Genomic DNA, 7,634 nt, shown 5'->3' with positions numbered 1-7,634 from the left:
ACAATAACTACTTAATAAATAAATAATTAATAAACAAGCCAATAGGCACAGTAGAGGATAAATTTCAATATAATAATAAATGATGTAGATGTCAGTCTAGACTCTGGGTATTGAAGAGTCTGATGACTTGGGGGAAGAAACTGTTGCACAGTCTGGTCGTGAGAGCCCGAATACTTCAGTACCTTTTGCCAGATGGTAGGAGGGAGAAGAGTTTATATGAGGGGTGTGTGGGGTCCTTCACAATACTGTTAGCTTTGTGGGTGCAGCATGTGGTGTAAGTGTCTGTAATGGCGGGAAGAGAGACCCTGATGATCTTCTCAGCTGACCTCACTATCTGCTGCAACATAGCAACATGTGATGGATTTTACAAATAGAATTGGAGTAAGATCTATACCAGTTCTTTTCTTTAAAAATAGGGCAACTAACAAGAATCTGATTCCACAAATGATCTTTAAGATTGAAGAATCTTAACGGGTGGTTTAAACCTATCCAGACTCTGCAAAATCGAATTAGATTATTTGCACATTCTACACACTTTTATTCACTAACATCAACCTAAGTTCTGTGATCTGTGGCTTTATCTGATCGTGTTTTTTTATTGGATATATTGAAATTGCCCTCCAACACACTGTGTATGTCACCCCAGTATTTAAGAAAGGATGTGCTGGCATTGGAGAGGGTCCAAAGAAGGTTCATGAGAATGATTCTGGAAAGAAAAGGTTAACGTATGAGGAGTGCTTGATGGCTCTGGGCCTGTACACTCCGGAGTTTAGAAGAATAAAGTGGGGTTTGGATTTCGCTGTCAAATATTGAAAGGCCTAGATAGACTGGACATGGAGAAGATGTTTCCAATAGTGGGAGAGTCCAGGACCAGAGGGCACAGCCTAGAATATAAGGACATTCCTTTAAAACAGAGATAAAGAGGAAATTATTTATCCAGATAGTGGTGATTCTGTGGAATTAATTACCACAGGTGGTTGTGAAGGCCAAGTCATTGCATATATTTAATGCAGAGGTTGATATGCTCTTGATTAGACAGGGTATTGAAGGTTACGGAAAGAAGGTAGCAGAATGGAGTTGAGAGGAAAAATAATCAGCCATGATTGAATGTGGAGCAATCTTGATGGTCTAAGTGGCTTAATTCTCTTATGTTTTATGGTCTACCCAACTTCATGGAACCACTGACATTTGCAGCATATAAGAAGAATAGTCATCACATAGTATCCATGCCACTGCGTAACATAAGTGGTCATCCATCTTAAGACAAAGGTTTAATTTTCAGAGTCTTAAGAATCCTTTCATTCAAGAGTCCGTGGAAACCAAATCTTTGAGCATTCTTAAGGCTGGGTGGATGGGTATGTGGAATTGAGGTTACACAGTGCACTTGTTTCTGAACGTCTTTTAGAACCTAGCCAGTTAGCCTATATTGTGTCTCATTCTTTTTGCCACAGTATATAATTTGGAATTAAATTTCATGTGCCATTTAACATGGATATTTATCAGGCTCTTTCTGTCAGTCTAGCTTAATCTTTCTCACAATTTATTCCATAGACTAGCTTTGTGACATCTACAGATTTGAATGTTTTATCCTACGCGTTAATATTTTACCTTAAAAGGTGATTAATATATTGAAACAACAATGGTTCCAGCATTGTCACATGAATACCATAGGCTGGGAAATAACTAGTTAGGAAAACACTTTGATAGTTTGCCTTTAAGCTGATTTCCTATCCACGAAACTAATGATTCTTTAATTCCAAGATCACAGTTTTGCTAATTTCAAGTGGAATAATGAAGAAAGCCTTCAGAAAATGTCATCTACTGCATTACCTTTATTAGCCTTCTCTATTAACATTAAATAATTCACGGATTGTTATAATGGTGTAACAATCCATGCTTGAGTATCAAATCAAGCTTCTCAAGTTGCCTATCATGTTTTCCCTGATTATTGTTTCCAGAAGCTTTGTTACCACCAACATCAAACTGATTTTCCTGGAGCCAAAATCAAACTGCTGAGGAATTCATTCTCTGTAACTTCAGTCATCTCCAAAGAGATCCTAGCACCAAACGTATCTTTACACCCCACCTCAACTTTCCGCAGTGATTGCTCCCCCCTTGATTCCCTTGTTCATTTGTTGCTCCCCGCTAATCTTTTTCCCAGTATTTGCCCCTGTAAGTGGCCAAAGTGATACACCTGCCCACTCACCTCCACCCTTGCCTCCATTCAGGGCCTGAAACAGTCCTTCCAGATGAGGCAACACTTCACCAGTGAATATTCTGGGGTCATCTATTGTGTCCAGTTCTCCCGATGCGGCCTCTATGTTGGTGAGACCGGTCATAAATTGGGGGACTGCATCTGCTAAAGCAAAACTACCCAGTAGCCAAACATTTTAATTCCAATTCCCATTCTGACATGTTTTCATAACTTTTCAATTAATTTCAGCTTTATGTCATAAGGTGTATGCCTACATATAATATTTCACAATTGTATTTTAACTGGGTTATCTTTACCTAGCCACATTCTTGCTTGTGTCTAGCTCATACTTATGGGAATTGCTGACAAAGTAATCTATAAGCTCCATCTTAGCTCTTATGATTGAAGCGGCTAAGACAATACTGTCTAATTTGTGAAGTCTTGATTGTATGTGTTCACTGCCCCCGACCTGGCCATTAATGTCTCCCTTTCTGGAGTCTGTAATAGACCCTGCCTCCCTCAGTATGTCTATTCCAAGGACAGACCCAGAAATACACTGGAAGCTGCACTACACCAATTTCAAATATCTGTGACTCACTTCTATCTGGCTTCACTGCTCTTCCCCCTACACCTGTAATAGAAATAGCTTCTCCAGTCATTGACAAGGGTGGGTCAGTTATTGATACTGATGCCCCTGTGTCCACTAACACATCTCATAGCTGACCCCCTAACAATGCTGTTGTATACATCGCGGGTCACCAGTGCTGACGATGGGGGTCACTGCCAGCTATTTGTCAGACCTCAAGGCTGTCTAGTTCTGTAATCTGCTCAGCAGTCAGACTGGACAGAGAGAGTGCTGTCAGTGTTGGGGACTGAGGTTCTGTTGTGGTCTCTACCTGTCTTGGTGGGTGACTCGCATATCTCTTTCTTCTGTTAGCAAACTGTCTCCAACTTTCCCTGGGTGAATACAGCTGTAACATATCATCTCCTTTGACCTTATATGTTTAGTGCAGCAGTCCCTCGCTAAATGCCCTGGTGAGTGGGATTCCTGCAACTTCACAACAGCTACATCTACAATAGCCAACTTTTGACTCCTCTTCCCTCTCTTTCATCCTGTTTCCTCAGCCCTTTAAACTACTGTGGAATAGGTGGATCCCACAGTTATTCCCAAGTCTAAAATCTCCAGGTGGGCTGAGCTCAGCCCTTGGGCATTTTCAGGAAGACCGAATCACGGCTCCCTGGATTGCTAACTCCGAGTATCCCTCACAGGCCCGGTATTTTTGCCCTGGATAGTTATTGGCAGGTTCGTCAACCTTCTAAACAACTGACGCTATCATTCTCCAGTTACTTTCTCCTCTCCGAGTCATTGCTTTGCTTCTTTGTTAAAGTTCCCATATCATTCCACATTGCTGACATTCCCACTAGATGCCCATGTTCCATTCTGCACCCCTGGAGTCCTACTGTCTCACAAATTTCTCAGGCATTTAGCTTTAATCAATATGTGTGAATCTTTGGGGTGCATCTCAACGTTTAAAGCAACTTTATTATCAAAGTACATGTATGTCTCCATATACAACCCTGAGATTCATTTTCTTATGAGCATACTCAATAAATAAATAATAGAATAATAACCTTAATAAAATCAACGAAAGATCGCACCAATTTGGGCATTCAGCCAGTACTCAGAAGACAACAAACTCTGCAAATACAAAAGAGAATAAATAAATAAATAAATAAATAAATAAATAAGCAGGCAAGCAAGCAATAAATATCAAGCACCTGAGATGGAGAGTCCTTGAAAGTGATTCTGTAAGTTGTGGGAACATTTCAATAATGGGGCAAGTGAAGTTATCCCTTTGGTTCAAGAACCTGATGGTTGAGGGGTAATGACTGTTCCTGAACCTAGTAGTGTGTGAGTCCTGAGGCTTCTATGTTTCCTTCCTGATGGCAGAAGTGAGAAAAGAGCTTGACCTGGCTGGTGGAGGTCCCTGGGGATGATGGATGCTGCTTTCCTGCAACAACCCTTTGTGTAGATGGCTCAACTGAGCCGAGGGCTCTACTCGTGATGGAGTGGGCCGCATCCACTTCCTTTTGTAGGACATTCCTTTCAAGGGCATTGGTGTTTCCATACCAGGCTGTGATGTAGCCAGTCAATATACTTCCCATTACACATCTATAAAAGGTTTCAAAGTTTTAGATATCATGCCAAATCTTCTCAAACTCCTAAAGAAGTAGAGGGACTGGCATGCTTTCTTCATAATTGCGCTTATGCGCTGGGCCCAGGCCAAATCCTCCAAAATGATAACATCGAGGAATTGAAAATTGCTGACCCCCTTGACCTCTGATCCTCTGATGGGAACTGGCTCAGACCTCTGGTTTCCTCCACCTGAAGTAAATAATCAGCTCCTTGGTCTTGCTGACATTGGGTAAGAGGTTGTTGTTATGGCACCACTCAACCAAATTTTCCATCTCTCTCCTATACGCTGATTCATCACCACCTTTGATTCACCTTACGACGGTGGTGTTGTCAACAAACTTGAATATGGCATTGGAGCTGTGCTTAGCTACACAGTCATAAGTGTAAAGTGAGTAGAACAGAGGGCTAAGCTCACAGCCTTGTGGTGCACCCGTGCTGATGGAGATTGTGGAAAAGATGTTTTTGCCAATCCAAACTGACTGGGATCTGCAAGTGAGGAGATCAAGGATCCAATTGCACAAGGAGGCCAAGAGCTTGAATTTTATTGATTAATTTTGAGGGGATGATAATATTGAATGCCAAGCTGTAGTCGATAAGTAGCATCTGTTCCAGAGCTGAGCGATGAGCCAATGAGATGGCATCTGCTGTGGACCTGTAGCTCCAGTAAGCAAATTGGACAATTTTTTTGAGTGTTGGAACTTGTGTTTACAGTACAACAGGCAGGATGTTGTCTGGTTTTGAATCCTTTGCTGAATCTATTTTAGCTATCGCTTGTTGTGACTTGGAGTAAGGTCAGGTCTTCTCTTATAAAGGGCATTCAGTCAACGTTTTTAGCTGAGCAGCTGCAAATGCTACAGCCTTAGACATTCATATAACTGTGCACATATGGGGATGATATTGAGAAAGGAGCAATTACATTCTGGGTACAGAGTCATGCAGTTTTTGCTATTCAATGGAAAGAATAGGAACATTTAATGGTTATGGTTTATTTGTTACATATTCAGACAATGTGTAGGTATGTGCTAGAGGTAATTAATATATTAGCTAATAAGATGGTGCTAGCCTTGTACACAATACACATGGCATCCCCTAAACTGACATCACATCTAAAGAAGATGTATGTATAAGTCATTATCAGCTAGTTTGCGTGGGTTGTTAGATGTAATCATTAGCATAAAAGGTCCAGGAAGTCTTACCAGCTGATCTGCACAGCAAGACTTTCATTTGGTACCACTCCACCATACTACATGAACCTATCATTCCAATCAACTGTCTTATTCTGGGAGTTACCATGATATTTTATATTGAAAAAAGTGCCCCAGAATTCTTACTTGTTGTTTTAAAAAGTTAAATTTAGTCATTTAATTTTGGTACTTTGTTTCAGATGATTCCCATTTTGGTTTCTATATAAAATGTTCCTGTATTTTCTGATGCCAAAAACATCAGAAAAAGAACCAAAAACCCATGTCACCCTGTAACCTATTGCAAAATGTAAGTGTGTGAATGTAGGGCAAAGTTTGACCCTATTGCACTTTGAACCCAAGCTGGAGTCATTCCCATCTAACTGCTGAATATGTTTTACAGTCTCGGCATGGTTTAGCCTTGGTTTCCCATTGTAAGGCATCCTGGACCTATTCAGTAAAGTGCACTCCCTGCCATCAAATCAAAATAACCAAAGAAAAATTATCAATTTAACTGCATCAACCACTAAAAGAGTTCCTAATACTCATACTAAAAATAGACAAGACAGTCCAGGTGTATTCTAGAATCTGTTTCACAATCAGCAATAGCACCATTGTTTCCAGCACAACATACATAAAATGCTGGAGGACTGTCCTAATGAAGGATCTTGCCAACTGTTTATTCTTCTCCGTAGATGTTACCTGACCTGCTGAGTTCCAGCAGCATTTTGTGTGTGTTGCTCTGGATTTCCAGCACCTGCAGAACCTCTTGTGTTTATGATTTGCTTCTGGCTCTCCTTGATGGAAAATTCTTGTGTGGATATCTGTCCCATCCAAGCAGTGGCTAAATACAGAATTAATTACCATTACCATTATCTAGAAATGGATTTTAAAAAGAGAAAATCCCAACATCCCAAAGCCTTTCCACTATTTACAAGACATAAGTCAGGAGTCTGGTGAAATATTCTACTCATCATGATGAGTGCAGCTCAAGCAACCTTCGAAGCTCAACACCATCCAGGACAAAGCAACCCATTTGATGAGCACCATGATAACCATTTTAAATATTCCTTCCTTCCACTGCTGTTGCACAGTGGCTGTAGAGAGTACCATCCACAAGGCATACTGTAGTTTATCATTTCAACTACTGAGGCAACAGCTTCTACATCCACATCACTTCCTGTCAAGGTCAACAAAGCACAAATATGAAAACATTACCACCTGCAGGTTTCATTCCAAGTTGCACCCTACCCTGATTGGAATTTTGATCTAAACCCTAATCTCACAGATTAAAGATTAGTTTTATTTATCACATATACATCAAAACATACAGTGAAATGAGCTACCTACATCAATGACCAGCACAGTCTGAGGATTGTGCTGGGGGGCAGCCAGCAAGTGATGCTCATCTCACTTCAGGCTCCAACATACTGTATGTTCAAAAGTCTTAAGCACATGTATATATCTATAGCTAGGGTGCCTAAGACCTTTGTACAGTACGCTATTTGTCAATGCGGAGCAGAGAACAAGTTTTTTAAAATGTGGTGGGAGTAAAGGAGTAAAGGATGCTAGGAATGGTGAGGATGGAGCGCTGCATGAGGGGTGTGGGAAGAGAAGGACCGCCAAGAGTGAGGGGTGGTGCGGCTGCAGACACACCAAGCCCTGAGACACCAGACAAGGTCATATAATTCCAAACAATTGGTTTATTGATCATTACAGAATGTGCCTCTGGTATCTCCCAATCCCTCTCCTCTTCCTTCCCCTTTTTCCAATCATGATTCCCTTCTCCCGCTCAGTTTCCCATTCTCAGTCTACAATAGTGACCCATATCAGCAACAGGGTTATCATCACTCACACATGTCATGAAGTTTGTTCTTTTTTGTGCCAGCAGTACAGTGCAATACACAACAGAAATGGGTAGGTCTTTGTATACTGTGGGAATCTGTAAGAGTGGGGTTAGTACACCATCCTCTTGCATGAGACCATCTCTGCTCAAAAGTGAATTAAACTGAGCCTGGCCCTACTGTTGTTCTGGACTGTAGCCATCCAGACAGACACTGCC

This window comes from Hypanus sabinus, chromosome 12 (genome assembly GCF_030144855.1).
Source record: "Hypanus sabinus isolate sHypSab1 chromosome 12, sHypSab1.hap1, whole genome shotgun sequence".
Lineage (NCBI taxonomy): Eukaryota > Metazoa > Chordata > Chondrichthyes > Myliobatiformes > Dasyatidae > Hypanus > Hypanus sabinus.
The sequence above is the reverse complement of the archived record's forward strand: the minus strand, read 5'-3'. Positions refer to the sequence as shown.